Here is a 20,888-nt window from a genome sequence, read left to right on the forward strand (position 1 = left end):
CAGAAGCGGAATGATGACCCCGTTTGCGTGGCCCGTCCTCCCGCCGTCTTTGTGCCGAAAGAAAAGCTTTGCGCATGCGTAGCGTGTAGGTGCGTATTAGCGCGCCCTCGCGAGTTGTGGTTTGTGGAAGCATTTTATAGAGGAAAAGGATAATGCCTCCAATTTGTGGTTTCAGATAGTGGAACTGCAGTCCCGCTAAGGGGCGCCAGAGGCGCTCGGATGGCCCGGGTGGATCACCATCTACCGCTTCTCGACCTACCTTGAGATGTTTCAACTTCCAACATCCTTCCTTCCTTTACCATAACGTCAGCGGGTAAGTGGGTCGCCCACGCTCTGTGGCAGTGCATACACTGATTTGAGAGGTATATTAGCTTCTACTACTCTTACTTCTGGCGATGTCAGAAATGTCCAAACATTAGAGAACTTTTCCGAGTTTATTTGAGCCAAACTGACAGTTGCCTGGAAGCAAAAGCCTAACGGAATGAGAAAATGCTCCAGGGAATGGCAGTTTTGCAATTTATTCCATACATTAGAATCAAAGGAGGAGGCACAAGGAGGGTTACATGGTGGTAGGTCAGGGAGGCGGGAGAAAGCGAAGCAGGGAAATCTGAGTGGATAAAATGAAGAGACAAATACTTCTTTTACGTCGGTGGATACAGGATAGTTAACCATTGATATTTACAGCACATACGGATGGTGTTTGGGCGACAAGATCATGATGAGGGGCTCCGTGGTCTCATGCTCTGGTGGGAGATTGCACCCCCAGAGGTCTGGGAAAGAGGGATTACTCTGACATTCCAAAGGTATGTTAAGGTACATGCAAACAGACGATAGGACCAGTTAGGACAAAGATTTGTCAAGGAAGATACCAGCCTAGGATGTTACTACTCACCGTGACTCGCTTTTAGTTAAGAAGTTTTCATTTCAGACCGTCCCATATGGTTACTTTCAGTCTGAGTTTGTAAGGCTGCCATGCAGGCCTCCCTGAGTTTATCCGGTTTTGTGTTGCCCATACTCCCTACTGCATGTGTTTCCTTCTCAGTATCAATATTCTGATCCCTTAGGGTGGAGCTCAATTCTAATCTTCCCCGAAACCTTCTCGGACAGTCCTGACTCATTGTTGATCTTTTTCCCCGGACTGTACAGTTTAGCATTTCCTATTCTGTATCCTGTTCCCTCGTTCCCCGAGGGAAGGTGCAATGACATCTATCTTGCTATGACATATAGTGGTGCTGAAGAAATATGTCATAAGCCGAAAAGTGCATAACTTGAACCTCGCCCTTCTAATATCTTAGAACTGTGTTAGAATGAGAGGTCATGTGTATAAGATTCTCACAAACAACTTATGAGCAATGAACATGTGTCCAGTGTGTTAAGAATAAATCGATTTTCTTTTTCATTGAACTATTTAAAAGGTGAAAGGGGTTTGTTTAATGGAACCATGTAACAACCACCAGAGTTGAATATGAATCTGGCCTCTGCCACTCACTGGCTGTGTGACCCTGGAGATAAAATAAATAAATAAATCAGAAGGTAGAGGAATATGTTAAATGAAACCTGAGATTGCAATCAGCAAATCCAGACTGTAGAATTCTACCAGATAATAACTTTGTTTCCTCAACAAATAATGGCAAAAAAGAGACTTTAATGTGCAATGTTATTGCATGTGATTTGGATCTAACTTGCACAAACAATAAAAAATTGTCTATGATAATTAGATACTTTCAATATTAGCTAGATATTAGTGAATTATGTTGAACACAGTGATATGGTGGTTATGTTTTGAAGATACATCTAAAGTATTTTTGAGGAAAACTGTATGATATTTGGGGCAGGAAGTTGGGTGGGGGACCATAGAGAAATAACAATGAGTTAAATTTCATACTCTGTACTCAGCACTCAGCACTTAGATATCATTCAGTTGTTTTAATGAATAAATAAATGACCTTGCCCAGCCAGTGTGGCTCAGTGGTTGAGCACTGACCCATGAACCAGGAGGTCATGGTTCAATTCCTGGTCAAGGCACAAGCCTGAGTTTCAGGCTCAATCCCCAGTAGGGGGCATATAGGAGGGAACCAGTCAATGATTCTCTCTCATCATTGATGTTTCTGTCTCTCTCTCCCTCTCTCTAAAATCAATAAAAACATATATGTTTTTTAAAAGAAATGACCTAGACCCGCATTCTGGTTTCATCTCTCTTAATAAATAGCTGCATGACCTCAGACAGGCCAATTTCCTCTCAGAGGCCTCCTCTGTGAATTAAAGGTTTCTGCACTATGATCTTGAGGGTTTTTTCCTGGCACCCCCCTCTAATTCCAAATTTAAGATCTACTGTAGATGTGTGAGTGACTGCAGGAGCTCTGGAGAGGTCGAAGAACAAATTGTCACCTAAACATCACTGTATCATGGCAGTGATATTTATTTGCTGATGCCCCGATGTGTTTTTGGTCAGACACCTAGGCAGCCTCTCTCCAGCCATAATGCACAAACTTGTCTGAGGGTTCAAACATGCAGCACTTGTGTAATGCTGCACGATGCTCCATGTCCTCTCTCCTGCTTGTTGGGGATGCCTCATTATTTTTACAGAAATATGCATGCCCTGTTACATTATCCAGTTATTTCTAGTTCTTATCTCTAAGAGTTACAGCCTTAGAACTTGGCTAAAAGAGGAATGAAACAAAAAAATACATTGTACATAATCTATGAGAAACAGAGGAGAAGAAGCTGGGCTTGTTAATATTCAGGCACCACTATGTTCTAGAAGCCTTCTCCAGGCTGTACTTGATGTCCTTCCTTATCCACACTAATAAAAGAGTAACATGCTAATTGACCATACCTTTGCAATGCCCATCAGCCAATCAGGAGTGAGTATGCAAATTAACTTAACAAAGCTGGTGGGTTAATTTGCATACACAGACACTGAGCGGCCAGGGTCGGGGCTGGACGCCTGTGTTCCACACCACCCCAGCCACTCCGGGCCTCTGGGCAGCATGGGAAGGAGGGAAGGTGGCTCCAGCCAGAGCGTAGGAGGTGCCAGCAGCCAGGGGAAGGAAGGCCCATTCTTGCATGAATCTTCATGCATCGGGCCTCTAGTCTTTCTATAACCTTGTATATCTGTCATTTTATTTGCCACATTATTTGCTGTTTCCATTTATGAGCCTGTCTTTCTGACTAGCTTAAGAGACTTGTTGGCAGAAACAGTGTTCTTAATTTTGTGTCTAGCACAGTGCCTGGTACATCCTAAGGATTCCGTTTGTTGAATGAATGAATGAATTTAATGAATCAAACTATGAGTAAAAAAGTAATTCCATCAAGGCCTATCCTTTATCCTAAGAACACTTATCTAGATATAATACACTTAAAAAATAGTTGAAACTTTTACTTATTTGAATGATTTATTTTATTTTAGCTGTTTATAGATGAAATGCCTCTAAATTTAATTGCCTACTGAGTGGTTACAGCAATCACAGATGTGGGAAATTCCCTTGCTTATTTTGCCAAAGCATTTAAACCACAGGAAGCTGTTGCTGTCTATCCATTCACGACCACAATCTTTTAGAATTACCCAGTCAGTGACCATTTGTGAAATTATCCAATATCACCCCAAAGAATTTACCCTTCTTTAATTTTACTGTCTTCTCTTCCACTATTCACTTTTTGCTCTTTATTTTCAGTCCAGCATGTGAGTAACTTGGAAGTTGTCACTCTGTCCTAACCAGTAAAAACTTGAACAAACTAAAAATCAATAACTCTTGCCCCACTGGTGTGGCTCAGTGGTTAAGCATTGACCTAATCGAACATCACTGTTCGATTTCTGGTCAGGGTACATGCCCAGGTTTTGGGCTTGATCCCCAGTTAGGTAGCATGCAGGAGGCAGCCAATCGATGATTCTCTCTCATCATTGATGTTTCTATCTCTCTTTCCCTCACCCTTTCTCTCTGAAATCAATTTTTAAAAATACATTTTAAAAAAAAATCAACAACTCTCCTTAGATCCATCAGAGAATTTAAATCAAAGGGCAAATTGCTACTACAAAAAATTGGAGAGACAGGCAGATTCACAGAATCCAACTTACTGGAGCAGGGACCCACATTCAGAAACCTCCGTGAGAACCAGAACCAAAGTATGAAATTTTACTGCAGTTGTTCTTTTCTTCTGTTGCTTTCTGAAGCACTTCTTTCGTATGCGCTCCTTTCTCAGCAAGCTGCTTCAATACCTCAGTTTCATGAGATTTGTGTCTTTCTTCTGCTGCTTCTAAATTCTTCTGTATTTCCTCCAGGAGAAGATTCTTGTTCTTGAGAGGGAAAAGGGGAAGTTCTGGAATAAATTCTTTAACATTTTTTAAAACTATATTTTTATTGATTTCAGAGAGAGGAAGGAAGAGGGAGAGAGAATCATTGATCAGCTGCCTCCTGCACTCCCCCCCTGCTGGGGATGGAGCCTGCGACGTGGGCATGTACTTGACCTAGAATCAACTGTGACCTCTTGGGTCGATGTTCAACCATTAAGCCACGCTGGCCAGGCTGGGATAAATTCTTTTGATCGAGGGCTGAGAACCATCTCAAAAGCTTGGCTTAAAGCACATTTCTTCGGTGATTTCACCTGAATATCAGAAGTAGTCATGGTGGACAGAGACAAGAGATTGGCAGTGTATTCTACACAATTCACTGATAAAAGAAAGCCCCCTGTTTTGTCTATGTCCACCATGGTGGGGAAAAAAAATACCCAAGCTAATATTAATCAATAATGCTTACCTCCTATAGTTCCTGGGGTTTATGCTTCGTATCCAACAGTGGGAAAATTCATTAGTTTAATGAAGCTATAGGTTTTAGGTTATATTTACTGCCATATGTCATGAAAAATTCTACCTCCCTTTTTGATTTTTTAAGGTCATGATTCTTATACACCCCAGGCTAGGACCAAAACATAGGACTACAGGATTCCAACAGCCAGAAATTAAAATAAGACACAGTGAAATGATGTAACCACGACAAAGCATTAGTGCAGCACCAGACCCGGGATGTATGTCCTCTGGTCCAGGCTCGGAAAAATGGATAGCACTCCACTCAGTCAGAGCACACCTAGCACTTAGGCCACACCCCTGCCGCCCTGTGCCTTTTCAAATCTCTCCAAACTCTCAACCCCCAGCACCTGCCCATGGGTTAAAGAAACTATTTTACCAGCACCTAATCTATTGGGTTTTTATCCGCATCTAACTGATACAAGGGAAGGAAAATACTCAACTTCACCCCTCTCTAGCCATCCTGTTCCAAGGCGGGGGAGGGGGAGGCGGCGAGGGGCACTGAGAAGCACTGGTGAAGCTTACAACCTGAGGGCACAGGCTCACTATAAGACTGAAACCTAATCATAGGTCTATAGAACAGCATCCCCACCCCTCCATCTTGCCACCACATTACTAAGGCCTATTTACCACAGTGCCTTTTGCCCAATACATTATGTCCAACTTTCAACAAAAACTACACAGCACACTAAAAGGCAAAAGCAACAATGAAAATTCACACAGTTTATGGAGACAGAGAACGCATCCAGAGGCAGAGTCAGAAGTGACAGGAATGTTGGAATTACTGGACCAGAAATTTAAAATAACTGATTAATATGCTAAGGATTCTAGGGGAAAAAAGCAGACAACCTGCAGAAAGAGATAAGTAACATAAGCAGAGAGATTGATAGTGTAAGAAAGAATAAAAAAGAAATGTCAGAGCCTTGGCTAGTGTGGCTTGGTTGGTTGGGGGTCATCTCATGCATCAAAAGGTTGCCGGTTTGATTCCTGGTCATGGTACATGCCTGGTTTGTGGGCTCAATCCCTGGTAGGGGGCATGCAGGAAGCAGCATATCCATATTTTGCTCTCACATCAGTGTTTCTTTTTCTCCCTCTCCCTCCCCCCTGTCTCTCAAAAAAAAAAAAAAAAAAAAAAGAAAGAAAGAAAGAAAAAAATCAATATCTGCTCTTAGACCACAATGGAATTAAAATAGGGATCTATAACAGAAAGGTACCTGAAAAATCCCAGACTACATGGAGATCAACAAAACACTTCTAAATAATACATTAACCAAAGAAGAAATCTCAAGATAAAATTTAAAACATTTGAACTAAATGAAAATGATAAAATAACTTACCAAAATTGGTGGAATGGAGCAAAAGTGGTGCATGATGGGAAATTTATACCATGAAATGCATTTATTAGAAAAGAAAGACTTAAAATCAATTATCTTAGAAAACTAGAAAAAGAAGAGCAAATTAAATCCAAAGGAAGCAGAAGACAAAAAAATAGAGCAGAAAACAATGATTTTGAAAATAAGATATCAGAAAAGAAAATAAGGTATCAATAGAAAACATTAATAAAACTAAAAGCTGATTCTTTGAAAAAGTAAATAAAACGAATAAACTTCTATCCAAGTTAACAAAGAAAAAGAGAAGACACAAACAGATATTAGGAATTAAAGAAGGGACATCACTATAGATCCCCTGGATATTAAAAGTCTAATAAGTGCCTACTATGAAAAACTATCCTATATGATAAAGAGGCAATATGCTAATTGACCACCAAGCCCTCGCACAAGATGGCCACCCCCATGTGATCAAAAGATGGCTGCCACAAGAGGGCCGGCAGTTGTGAGTGATCAGGCCAGCAGGGGAGGGCAGTTGGAGGCAACTGGGCCGGCAGGGGAGCAATTAGGCATCGATCAGGCTGGCAGGGGAGTGGTTAGGAGGTGATCAGGCTGGCAGGCAGAAGCAGTTAGGGGCAATCAGGCAGGCAGGCAGGTGAGCGGTTAGGAGCCAGCAGACCCAGATTGTGAGAGGGATCCCAGATTGGAGAGGGTACAGGCTGGGCTGAGGGACACCGCCCCCCCAGTGCACGAATTTTGTGCACCAGGCCTCTAGTATGTCCATAATTGGAAAACCTAGATAAAATGGACCAATTCCTTGGGAGGAGGGGGGGGGACCAATTTATCAAAACTTACATTAAAATAAAATAGAGAATCTGAATAGGCATGTATCTATTAAAGAAATTAAAGCAATTCTATATAATAAAAGGCTAATATGCAAATAGGCCAAACTGCGGAACGACTGATTGCTATGACACGCACTGACCACCAGTGGGCAGACGCTCAACTCAGGAGCTGCCCCCTGGTGGTCAGTGTGCTCCCATAGTGGGAGTGCCGCTCAGCCAGAAGCCAAGCTCACTGCTGGCAAGTGCAGCAGTGGTGGCGGGAGCCTCTCTTGCTTCCACAGCAGCTCTAAGGATGTTCGACTGACAGCTCAGGCCTGCTCCCTACAAGGACTCCCAGACTGGGATAGAGAGCAGGCTGGGCTGAGGGACCCCTGAGTGCATGAATTGCATGCACCAGGCTTCTAGTCTCTCTCTCTCTCTCTCTCTCTCTCTCTCTCTCTATATATATATATATATATATGTATGTATGTATGTATCTCCTACCTAATAATAGACAAATATGCAAATTGACCATACCTCCAACACACCCACAAGCCACGCCCACCATCCAATCAGAGCAAGTATGCAAATTAACCCAACCAAGATGGCTACAGCCACAGAGAGCAAGGTTTCCTAGGTAACAGAGGAAGCCAAGCTTTCCGCCTGCCCTTGCCAGGCCTAAGCCTCCACTCAAGCTACAAAGTTTCAATTATAGAAGGTAAACAAATTCAAACAGAATTGGCGGCAGAACGGAGCTTGAGAGAGCAGGCCAGGGTTGTCTCCGGCAACAGGGGAAGCAAAGCTTTCCGCATACCCTGGCCGGGCCCACCCGCTTAAGGCAACAAAGTTTCAATTATAACCCCAACAGAAATGGCTGCCAGCCGCCGCAGAGGGAGCCCCAGGCTTGGCTCCGCTCCAGGCTACAAAGTTTCAATTGTAGAAGGAAAATAAATTCCAGATACCAGGGCCTCTGCTTGGGTTGCCAGGGGCGTGGCCGGCCTGCAAACCACCACAGGCCCCTTGCTCAGGCTGCCCCACACCCCAAGGGAACCCCACCCTGATCAGGGACACCCTTCATGGCAAACCAGCTGGCCCCCACCCCTGTACCAGGCCTCTATCCTATCTAATAAAAGAGTAATATGCAGATTGATCATCACTGCAACACACAATATAGCTGCCCTCATGTGGTCAAAGATCCTGCCCCCATGTGGACACAAGATGGCCACCACAAGATGGCCAGCAGGAGAGGGCATTGGGAGGCACCCAGCCTGCAAGGGAGGGCAGTTGAGAAGGACCAGGCCTGCAAGGGAGGGCAGTTGAGAGGGACCAGGCCTGCAAGGGAGGGCAGTTGGAGGTGATCAACCCTGCAGGAGAGGGCAGTTAGGGGTGACCAGGCCGGCAGAGGAGGGAAGTTGGGGGCAAACAGGCTGGCAGCGGAGTGGTTAGGGGGTGATCAGGCTGGCAGGCAGAAGCAGTTGGTGCAATCAGGAAGGCAGGCAGGCAAGCAGTTGGGAGCCAGCAGTCCTGGATTGTGAGAGGGCAGTCGGACATCCCTTGAGGGGTCCCAGATTGGAGAGGGTACAGGCTGGGCTGAGGGACAACCCCCCTCCATGCACGAATTTCGTGTACCGGGCCTCTAGTGTGTGTGTGTGTGTGTGTGTGTGTGTATGTATATATATATATGTATATATATGCCTAATATGCAAATTGTCCCTGCGGGAGTTTGACTGGGCAATTGATCGCTTGCTATGACATGTGCTGACCAGCAGGGGGTGGCGCAGAGTGAATGAAGGCCCCGGCAGGCAGCCAGCAGCCAGGGAAGGGAGGCCCTGGCTGGCAGCCGGAAGACCTCGATCGGTCCTGATCGCTGGCCAGGCCTAGGGACCCTATCTGTGCGTGAATTTTGTGCACTGGGCCTCTAATCCTATCTAATAAAGAGGGAATATTCTAATTGACCCTCACACCATCACAAAGACAGCCAATAAGGAGGGAATATGCTAATTGACTGTCCTGCCCTCAAAGATGGTGGTGCCCACAGCCAATGGTGGTGGCGCCCAGTCTCCTCAGCCCCCCAGTCCTCCGGGGCCAGCCCAAGGTGCAGCCAAGACTCGGGTGGCAGCTGCCCAGCCACCCAGGGCAAGCCCGAGGCACAGGCAAGCCTCAGATGGCAGCTACCCAGCTGCCCAGAGCTGCCCAAGGCTCAGGTAACCAGCGCCCGCCGAGGCTTGCGCTGCCGGCAGTGGCAGCAGCAGAGATGTGATGGGGCGTCTCCTTCCCCTGATCACCGGGTCACCTCCCACCCTTGAGGGCTCTCGGACTGTGAGGGGGCAGGCCGGGCTGAGGGACCCCCCCTCCAGTGCATGAATTTTCATGCACTGGGCCTCTAGTCTATATATATAAAACCCTAAAAAACCATCGCAACTGAATGGACAATCGAACAGGCTGCATGGGGCAACCAGGCCAGCAGGGGGGTTAGTGGGGCCGACCAAACAACTGAGCAGCAGGCTGTGTGGGGCGACCAAGCCCGCAGGGGGGTCAGTTGGGGGTGACCAGGCTGGTGAGGGGGGCAACCAGGCAAGCAGGGGGGGCAGTTGGGGCGCCCAGGCCAGCAGGGGGGGCAGTAAAGGGTGACCAGGCCAGTGGGGGGGCAGTTGGGGGTGACTAGACTGGCAGTGGGGGGCAGTTGGGGGTGACCAGGCCAGCAGGGGGGTAGTTAGGGGTGATCAGGCAGGCAGACAGGTGAGCAGTTAGGAGCCAGTGGTCCCAGATTGTGAGAGGGATGTCCAACTGCTAGTTTGGGCCTGAGCTGGCAGTAGGACATCCCCCTAGGGGTCCCAGATTGGAGAGGGTGCAGGCTGGGCTGAGGGGACCTCCCCCCATGCATGAAATTTGTACACTGGGCCTCTAGTTTATATAATAAAAGCCTAAGCGACCGTTACGGCGGAACGACCAGAATGACTGGTTGCTATGATGCACACTGACCACCAAGGGGTAGACGCTCAACACAGAAGCCGGGCTCATGGTTGGCAAGCACAGTGGCAGTGGCAGGAGCCCCTCCAGTGCATGAATTTCATGCACCGGGTCTCTAGTAATTAATAACCATTTTATTTTTATTCAATTTATTGGGGTGACATTGGTTAATAAAATTATAATGGTTTCAGATATAAAATTCTATAGTACATCATCTATATGTTGTATTGTGTTCACCACCACAAATAGGTCGCCTTCTATCACCATTTATATGCCCTTTAGCTTCTTCTACCTCCCCCCACATCCTTTTTCCTCGGATAATCACCATACTGTTGTCTGCGTCTATGAGTTTTTTTTCTTAATCCCTTCACTTTTTCACCTAATTCTCCAACCCCCACCCCTCTAACAGCTGTTAGTCTGTTCTCTTTATCTATGTGTCTGTTTCCTATTTTGTTTGTTAGTTTATTTTGTTATGAGATGCCACATATAAGTGAAATCATATGGTATTTGTCTTTCTCTTCCTGGCATATTTCACTTAGCATAAAACTCTCCAGATCCATTCATGTTGTCGCAAAAGGTAAGATTTCCTTTGGTAGGGATGAGTGGTTTTCCACTATGCAAAAGTACTACAGTTTCTGAATTCACACATCTACTGTTGGGCACTTGGGCTGCTTCCAGATCTTGTCTATTGTAAGTAACGCTGCAGTGAACACAGGGGTGAAAATATTCTCTCAAATCAGTGTTTTGGGTTTCTTCGGATATATTCCCTGAAGTAGAATTGCTGGATCACAAGGCAGCTCCATTTTTAATTTTTTTTTTAGGAAACTCCATACTGTTTTCCACAATGGTTGCACCAATCTATATTCCCACCATAAATGCACAAGGGTTCCCTTTTCTCCACATCCTTGCAAACATTTGTTTCTTTCTTTATTTATATAATCCTCACCCAATGATATGCTTTTATTGATTTCAGAGAGAGAGGAAAGGAGAGGGAGAGAGACAGAGAAGTATCTAAGTGAGAGTAAAACATTGATAGGCTGCCTCCCATACACACTATGACTGGGGGTTGAACCCACAACCTGGGTATATACCCTGACCTGGACTTAAACCCACAATCCTGTGTTGCACAGGAGGACACTCCAACCAGCTGAGCCACACCAGTTGATTTATTGCCCACAGCCCTTCTGACAGGAGTGAGGTGATATCTCATTCTGGTTTTAATTTGCATTTCTCTGGTAATTAGTGACTCTGAGAATCTTCTCATATATATGAAGGCCATCTGTATGGCTTCCTTAAAGAACTGCCAATTCAGGTCCTCTGCCCATTTTTTAAATTAAATTATTTACTTTTTGGTGTTGAGTTATAATGAGTTCTTTATACATTTTGGATATTAACCCTTTATCAGATGTATCATTGATGAAGATGTTCTCTTGTTCAGTGGGTTGTCTTTTCATTTTGTTGATGGTTTCCTTTGTTGTGCAAAAACTGTTTAGTTTGATGTAGTCCCATTTGTATATTTTTTTCTTATTTTTCCCTTGCCCAAGGAAATATATCAGAACAAATATTGTTATGAGAAATGTCCACCAAGGAAAACAATGGTGGCCAAAGAGACAGACCTTTCTTGCACCTCCTCCCAGGTCCAGACTGGAAATAAAACTAAAATGGGCAACGTATATACCCAGGATTACCAACTGAGGTCCAGCTGAGGAGGAGACATATCAAGGAAGGACAGGAAACACCTGGAGATTGGTAGAAAGGGCAAGGTCACAAAAGGGGCGGACCCAGCTCTCCTGGGTAGCCGGCCAAGAGTGGGGAGGGATCTCTCAGCTACAGGAGGGACTTTCCTCTCAGAAGATCAAGGCCTGGAACACAAAAGGGGCGGACCCAGCTCTCCTGGGTAGCCGGCCAAGAGTGAGGAGGGATCTCTCAGCTACAGGAGGGACTTTCCTCTCAGAAGATCAAGGCCTGGAACGCAGGCTAGGCTCCACAGCCCGGAGCACCAGAGCCAACACCAGTGGCCCACATAACATCCAGCCCTGAAAGGCAGCAGGGTTGCTGTTTGTCCAGGAGACCAGAGAAAGCCTCTGTTTCTGTTTTTATGTGTTTTGTTTTAAACCTAGAGCACAGGAGTTTCATTTGCAGTTACTTACCTGAGGCTTTGGTTGAGGGAGGGCAGTGTGGACTCGAGGTGCCTAAGGAGAAGCTGGGGTGGGAAGCATTAGGGGGAGACATGGAAAAGCAGCAGCTGGGAGTCCTGCATTTGGTCATATCCCCCCAAACCAAAATGGCCATTTTTTCCTGAGAGGAACTAGCCACTCACAGAAGGCACAGCGCAGAAAAAGGAAAAAACCCCACCCTGGTGATACCGCCTGCCCCACCCTCAGAAGCCCTGCCTGCCATACGCTGTACCTTGACCCCAGCAGAGGAGATAGCAATAGAGGCCCAGCCTGTGGGTCTTAGAAAGCATCAGTGACTGGGTTGTGGGGGTGGGACTGTTCAGGAACCTGACTGGTGCTTCCCCAGCAAGGGAGAGTTGATAGAAACTCCAGCTGATCCCACTGGATTACATACGAGGATCTCAGCCCAGCCAAGGGCAGTAATTAATATTCTGGGCCACTCACAGAGGAGTAGCTCTGGAAATGGAAACTCACCCACCACTTTGCCTGGAATCTGAACAGCACTTCCCGCTCCCAGAGGTCTAGACTCCTGATTCTGCCTAAAGTCCTTTCAGAAACCAACTTTCGAGTGATTAAGATTGATAACTGGCTGGCAGGCAAAGGCAGGCTGAGGTGGAGCCCAGGGAGCCTGGGGAAGCTTACTGACCCAGCCCTGCACCCCATGGTGAGCAGCTTGGCCCCTTCTGCGCACAGCCAAGTCCCATGGAGACAGACACAAACCGTGGATCTCATGGAGCTTCAAGCAGGTTGCTGAAAGCCAGAGGAGGACAGTTTCTGACAGCGGTTAGCACCTAAGTACCTCCTGGGAAACCCAAAACAGTCAGCTGCAGTTGTCAGAAGAGCAGGATCCAAAGGGAGCTCCCAGGAGGCACGGAACTGCTGAGGTGAACACCACACCACTTTTTCCTTTTCTCTTTTTTCTTTTTTTTTTAAAAAAAAATATATATATTTTTTATTGATTTCAGAGAGGAAGGGAGAGGGAGAGAGAGAAACATCAATGATGAGAGTGAATCCTTGATTGGCTGCCTCCTGCACGCCCCCTACTGGGGATTGAGCCCCCAACCCAAGCATGTGTTCTTGACCGGTTCCAAGCATGTGTTCTTGACCGGAATCAAACCTGGGGCCAAAACCGGTTTGGCTCAGTGGATAGAGCGTTGGCCTGCGGACTCAAGGGTCCCAGGTTTGATTCCGGTCAAGGGCATGTACCTTGGTTGCAGGCACATCCCCAGTAGGGGGTGTGCAAGAGGCAGCTGATTGATGTTTCTCTCTCATCGATGTTTCTAACTCTCTATCCCTCTCTCTTCCTCTCTGTAAAAAATCAATAAAATATATTTTAAAAAAACAAACAAACAAACAAACAAACAAAAAAACCTGGGATCCTTCAGTCTACAGGCCAACGCTCTATCAAACCAGCTAGGGCTCTCTTTTTTCTTTTTTATCTTCTTCATCTGCTTTATTGATTTGTTATTTTAATTTCTATTGTTTCATTGATATATCTAATTTTTCTCTTCCCTTGTCCTACTCAAACTTTCCCCCCTTTTTTATTTTTATCCTGCTTTCTCATCTTTTTTCCTTTTCTTATTTTGGGTCTATCTGCTTTCTCCCCTATTTTCCTTTTCAAATTTTTGTTTCTTCCTTTTTTATTTTATACCATTTTCCTTCCCCTATTCTTTATTCTTGTTTTATTTCATGTCTGCCCCTTCATATTCCTTTTTCTCCCCCCTTTTTGTTTTGTTTTCTCATATTTTTTATTCTATTATTCTTGCTCTCTGTTCTCTTTTCATAATTCTCTCTTCTCTGAGAGTGGCTTTTGTTGTTATTGTAGGTGTCTTGTGTATGTTTTTGTTTTGTTGTATTTTTTTCTGTTCTGTTCGCACCTCTATAACTGCTTGCATGATGTGGTAAGGGGTGAGCCTTGTAGTCAGCCTACCTGACAGGATATTCCATCCAAGAATGGGACAACAACATTCAAGACCCAATTTCAACAGGAGAACCCAAATAACACAAGTGGCATTCCTAGAGCACCCAGCTCAGGAGATCTAAGAGACTGCACAACTGGGTCCCACAAAACACCTACTACATAAGACCACTCCATAAAGTCTGGGAGGAATAGCAGTTTGATCTAATACATAGAAACAAATACAAAGGGACAGTAAAAATGGGGAGACAAGCAAACAACCCCCAAATGAAAGAAAAGGAGGAATTGCCACAAAAGGAACTAAATGAAATGGAGGCAAGCAATTTTTCAGATAAAGAATCCAAAGTAATGGTTATAAGGGTGCTCAAGCAACTTAGTGAGAACTACAAGCAGCTTAATGAGAACATTATGGAACTTAATGCGAACTACAGCAGCATAAAAAAAGAGATAGCAACCATCGGTAACAATCAAGCATATCTGAAGAATGACATACCTGTTGATTCCTGGAAGGAATAAACAGTAGGTTAATAGAAGCAGAGGACCAAATCAGCAAATTAGAAGACAAGGTAGAAAAAAACAAAACACCCATTTAGAGTGGCATTTAGAAAAAAAAATTAAAAAGCAGGAGGAGAGTCTAAGGGAGCTTTGGGACAACATGAAATGTAAGAACATTCACATCCTAGGGGTACCAGAAGAAGAATCTGAGCAAGGAATAGAGAACCTGTTTGAAGAAATAATGGCAGAAAATTTCCCTAACCTGGTGAAGGAAAAAGTCACTCCAGTTCAGGAAACACAGAGTCCCAATAAAAATGAACACCCCCCCTCCCCAAAAAAGAGCCACATCTAGACACATCATAATTAAAATGGAAAATATTAAAGACAAAGAAAGAACCTTAAAGGCTGCAAGAGAGAGACAGAAAGTTACGTAGAAGGGAACTTCCATTAGACTATCAGCTGATTTCTCAACAGAAACACTTCAGGCCAGAAGGGAGTGGCATGAAATATACAAAGTAATGAAAAGCAAGAAACTGTATCCAAGACTACTCTATCCATGAAGGCTGTCATTCAAAATTAAAGGTGAAATAAAGAGTTTCACAGCCATAAGAAGGCTAAAAGAGTTGATTACCACCAGACCAGCAATGCAAGAAAGGCTACAGCAAAAACAACACCTAGTTACATCAATCCAAAGAGGCCCTCTCCAAGAGACTTGGTAATGAAGCTGTCAAAAATTAATGACAAAAAAAGTTCTCAAAGCAGCCAGGGAAAATAAGGAAGTGAACTACAAAGAAAAATTCCTCAGAATTTCATCTGACTTCTCAGCAGAAACTCTATAAGCCAGAAGAGAGTGGAACCAAATATTCAAACTTCTGGAAGAGAGAAATTACCAGCCACACATAATATAGCCAGCAAAATTATCCTTTAAATATGAAGGAGAAATAAGAACATTCCCAGACATACAGAATGTGAAGCTGAGGGATTTTTATTACCAGAAAACCTCCATTGCAGGAAATACTCAAGGGAGTTATTCTACCTGAAACAAAGAACACAAGGTCACAACACTACGAGTAAGATCGCCAAAAAACTTGCAGCATAAACAGGGATAATTTGTGACAACAAAAACATACAAGAGGAAGGGGGAAAGGTATGAACTGGCAAAGGAAGATGAAGATCAGATGCACTTTAACCCTTTGCACTCGCTTGCTTTTTTCTCGATTCCTTTATTCTAATGCTAACCGTGTCGAGTCACACTCAACATCCGAGTGCAAAAGGTTAAAAGGGAAAAAACTACAATATATATGCAACTTCACTTTTTATAAACCTAATGGTAATTACACACAAAAATCCCAAAACAGGACATAGAGCTTAAAAAAAGAGGAAACAGGAAAGATGTATGGAATCCCAACAAACAAAAACAACAGTCAGAAGCATAAAGGAAAAGAACCAATAGAGTCACAGAGCTACCAGAAAAAAAAAAATGGCTATAGGAAATCCATCCATCAATAATTACCCTAAATGCTAATGGTCTGAATTCACCACTAAAGAGGCACAGAGTATCAGAGTAGATCAAAAAACAAAACCCAACTATATCCTGCCTATAAGAGATACATCTAACTAGCAAAAAACAAAGCTAGATTCAAAGTAAAAAGGTGGAAAATGATTCTCCAAGCAAATAACATCCACAAAAAAGTAGGTGTAGTCATACTTATATCTGACAAAATAGAACTCAAGATAACAAGAGACAAAGATGGACACTTTATGTGATAAAGGGAACATTACATCAAGAAAACATAACAGCCCTACCTGGTTTGGCTCAGTGGATGGAATGTTGGCCTGCGGACTGAAGGGCCCAGGATTTGATTCCGGTCTGGGGCATGTGCCCACACTGCAGGCTTGATCCCCAGTAGGGGGTTTGCAGGAAGCAGCCAATAAATGATTCTCTCTCATCATTGATCTCTCCCTTCCTCTCTGGAATCAATAAAAATATATTAACCCTTTGCACTCGCTTGCTTTTTTCTCGATTCCTTTATTCTAATGCTAACCGTGTCGAGTCACACTCGACATCCGAGTGCAAAAGGTTAAGAAAAAAAACATAACACTTCATAACACACATGCACTTCAACCAGGGAACGTCAAAATATATTAAACAACTCACAGAACTAAAAGGAAAAACAAATCAAAACACAATTATAGTTGGATACCTTAATACTTCATTGACAGCTCTTGACAGATCAACCAAATAAAAAAATCAATCCTATCTAATAAAAGAGTAATATGCAAATTGACCATCACTCCAACACAAGATGGCTGCCCACATGTGGTCAAAGATGGCTGCCCCATGTGGACACAAGATGGCCGCTACAAGATGGCCTGCAGGAGAGGGCAGTTGTGGGCAATCAGGCCAGCAGGGGAGGGCAGTTAGGGGTGACCAGGCCAGCAGAGGAGGGCAGTTGGGGGTAACCAGCAGGGGAGGGCAGTTGGGAGGGACAAGGCCAGCAGGGGTGGGCAGTTGGGGGGGGACCAGGCCTACAGGGGAGGGCAGTTGGGGGGGACCAGGCTGGCAGAGGAGGGTAGTTGGGGGGGGACCAGGCCAGTAGGGGCAGGCAGTTGGGAGGGATCAGGCCAGCAGGGGAGGATATTTAGGGGTGACCAGGCTGGTTGGGGAGGGCAGTTAGGGGTGACCAGGCCGGCAGGGGAGGGCAGTTAAGGGCAATCGGGCCAGCAGGGGAGCAGTTAGGCATCGATCAGGCTGGCAGAGGAGTGGTTAGGGGGTGATCAGGCTGGCAGGCAGAAGTGGTTAGGGGCAATCAGGCAGGCAGGCAGGTAGGCAAGCGTTTGGGAGCCAGCAGTCCTGGATTGTGAGAGGGATGTCCCAGATTGGAGAGGGTGCAGGCTGGGCTGAGGGACACACCCTTCCCCGTGCATGAATTTTGTGCACCGGGCCTCTAGTAAAGAAATATTGGCCTTAAATGAAACAGTAGACCAAATGGATATAATTGACATTTACAGAACATTTCATCCCAGAACATCAGATTATACATTCTTCTCCAGTACATATGGAACTTTCTCAAGGAGAGACCATATGTTGGGTCACAGAACTAGCGTCAATAAATTCTAAAAGATTGAAATTATACCAAGCATATTTTCTCATCACAATACCTTGAAATTATAAATCAACTACAAAAAGGAAGTAAAAAACCCACAAATAGAGGTTAAACAACATACTACTACAAAATGACTGGGTCAGAGAAGAAATAAAAGATGAGAATGATAACACAACATATCAAAACCTCTGGGATGCAGCAAAAGCAGTAGTAAGAGGGAAGTTTATATCATTACAGGCCTATCTCAAGAAACTAGAGAAATTCCAAGTAAACAACCAAACATCACATCTTAAAATACTGGAAACGGAAGAACAAAAGCAACCCAATGTCAGCAGAAGAAAGGAAATAATAAAATTAGAGTAGAATAAAATGAAATAGAGAACAAAGAAACTATGCAAAAAATTAATAAAACATAGAGCTGGTTCTTTGAAAAGATTCATAAAATTGACAAACCCCTGGCTAGACTCACTAAAGAAAAAAGGGAAAAGACCACAAATGAGAGAGGAGAAGTCACCACAAACATCACAGATATACAATGGATCATACTAGAATATTATGAAAGACTTTATGCCACCAAATTCAATAACCTAGAGAAATGGGTAAGTTCCTAGAAATATATAACCTTCCTAGACTAAATCATGAAGAATTGGAAAATCTAAATAGACTGATCAGCAGTGAGGAAATTGAACCCATCATCAAAAACCTCCCAAAAGAGGACCAGATGGCTTCACCAGTGATTTCTACCAAATGTTCAAAGAAGAATTAAAACCTATCCTTTTCAAACTCTTCCCCCCCCAAAAAAAAAATTGAGGAAGAGGCAATACTTCCTAACACATTATATGAGGCCAATATAACCTCAATACCAATACCTGATAAAGGTAACACACACACACACACACACACACACACACACACACACACACACACACACACACCATTATCCCTGATGAACATAGACACAAAAATCCTAAACAAAATGGTAGCTAATCGAATACAACAGTACATCCAAAACACAATACATCACAATCAAGTGGGATTCATTCCAGGGGCACAAGGATGGTTCAACATTTGCAAATCAATCAATGTAATACACAACATTAACAAAAGAAAGGATAAAAATCATATGATCTTTTTTAAAAAAATATTTTTATTGCCCTAGCCATTTTGGCTCAGTGGATAGAGGGTCAGCCGGAGGACCAAAGTGTCCTAGGTTTGATTCTGGTCAAGGGCACATACCTTGGTTGCAGGATCCTGCCTGGCCCAGGTCCTGGTCAGGGCGTGTGCAGGAAGCAGCCAATTGATGTGTTTCTCTCACATTCATATTTCTCTCTGATAGCTGATTTCTCAACAGAAACTTTACAGGCCAAAAGGGAGTGGCAAGAAATATTCAAAGTGATGAATAGCAAGGACCTACAAGCAAGATTACTCTATCCAGCAAAGCTATCATTTAGAATTGAAGGTCAGATAAAGAGCTTCACAGATAAGAAAAAGTTAAAGGAGTTTAACACCACCAAACCTGTATTATATGAAACTAGAGGCCTGGTGCACAAAATTACATGCACTGGGGAGCAGGGGAGGATCCCTCAGCCCAGCCTGCACCCTCTTGCATTCCAGGACATCCCTTTCGCAGTTTGGGACCCTTCGCTCCTTACCGCCCACCTGCAGCGGAGGAGGTAGAGGCTCCCGCCACCGCCACTGTGCTCGCCAGCCATGAGCCTGGCTTCTGGCTGAGCGGCATTCTCCCTGTGGGAGTGCACTGACCACCAGGGAGCAGCTTCTGCATTGAGCATCTACCCCTGGTGGTCAGTACTCATCATAGCGACTGGTTGGTCCACCATTTGGTCGATTTGCATATTAGGGTTTTATTATATAGGATGTTGAAGGGTATTCTTTAACAAGAGAAGAAAAAGAAAGAAAAATATAAACAATAAAATGCCAATAAACACGTATCTATCAACAATTGATTCTAAAAATAAAAATAAATGAACAAGAAGTCTAATGAACAAAATAAACTTGTGAATAAAATATAATCAGAGGCATGGAAACATGGAACAGACTGATGAATCTCTGAGGGAAAGGGGGAGGGGAGCAGGAAGAGATTAACTAAAGATCTCATAGACACAAACAATAGGTTGGTGAAGGCCTGGAATGGGCAGGGTGGGAGGGAGTAGTGGGGTGGGGAGTGGAACATCTGTAATACACCCAGTAATAAAGATTTAAAAAATAAAAGTACTAAAAGAAGTGTCATATAAGATTTCTATACCCAGCAAAATTGTCCTTCAAGAATGCAAGAGAAATTAAGATATTCCCAGATAAATAAAAACTAATGGAATTAAACACCATGCAACCTGTTCTACAAGAAATACTAAAGGGCTGAAATAAAAGGGCACTAAACAGTAATTTCAAGCCATATGAAAAAATAGAGAATACTGGCAAAGGTAACTACATAGGTAAATATAAATGCCAGTATTATAGTATTAGGTCAGGACATTGTAGACTCGTAGAGATTTTTACATAATCTCTAGAATACTCATCTTAGTAATAAGCATATATGCATGCACATAAAGCATAATTATTAGTTTTTTAAATTTTATTTTAGAGATGAGAACCATTGATTTGTTGTTTTGCTTATTTTTTATGCATTCATTGGTTGATTCTTATATGTGTCCTGACTGGGTATCAGACCCACAACCTTGGCTTATCGGGGCGGTGTTCTAACCAACTGAGCTGCTGGGCAGAGTCTTATTTCTTTATTTGACAAAGTCTCCCATGTAATTTTTGCATATCAGATAGGCCTCATTATTTTTTAAAGCTCTCTAATAAGTAGAAATAAAGCAAATCTTTTTCTCTCTTTTTTTCTTTATTAATTAAGGTATTACATAAGTGTACTTATCTCCCTATTGCTCCCCCAAAACCCCCATTCATGCCCTCACCCCCCTCACCCCCCGCCGCTGTTGTCTGTGTCCATTGGTTAGGCTTATATGCATACATACAAGTCTTACCCCACCCTCCCCTATCTATTCCCTCTGAGGTTTAACAGTCTGATTGATGCTTCTCTGTCTCTGGATATGTTTTTGTTCATTAGTTTATGTTGTTCATTATATTCCATAAATGGGTGAGATCATGTGATATTTATCTTTCTCTGACTGGTTTATTTCACTTAGCATAATGCTCTCCAGTTCCATCCATGCTGTTGCAAGTGGTAAGAATTCCTTCTTTTTTACCGCAGCATAGTATTCCATTGTGTAGATGTACCACAGTTTTTTAA

General features: G+C 43.8%; 1 protein-coding gene across 2 annotated transcripts in view; it reads left to right on the top strand.

Annotated features, from left to right (window-relative positions):
- The first annotated feature begins 2 nt into the window (after positions 1 to 2).
- TNFRSF10B (TNF receptor superfamily member 10b) overlaps positions 3 to 20,888 on the top strand; it is a 104,406-nt gene continuing 83,520 nt past the window's right edge. Inside the window, exons 1-2 of one of the 2 annotated variants that reach the window (XM_079771837.1) lie at positions 3 to 89; positions 176 to 313. The gene's annotated coding sequence lies outside the window, so the exon portion shown is untranslated. Of the gene's footprint in view, positions 90 to 114; positions 314 to 20,888 lie in introns of those variants that run through there. The other variant, XM_079771838.1, reaches the window with a different exon arrangement.

This window comes from Cnephaeus nilssonii (genome assembly GCF_951640355.1).
Source record: "Cnephaeus nilssonii genome assembly, chromosome: 5".
Classification (NCBI taxonomy): domain Eukaryota; kingdom Metazoa; phylum Chordata; class Mammalia; order Chiroptera; family Vespertilionidae; genus Cnephaeus; species Cnephaeus nilssonii.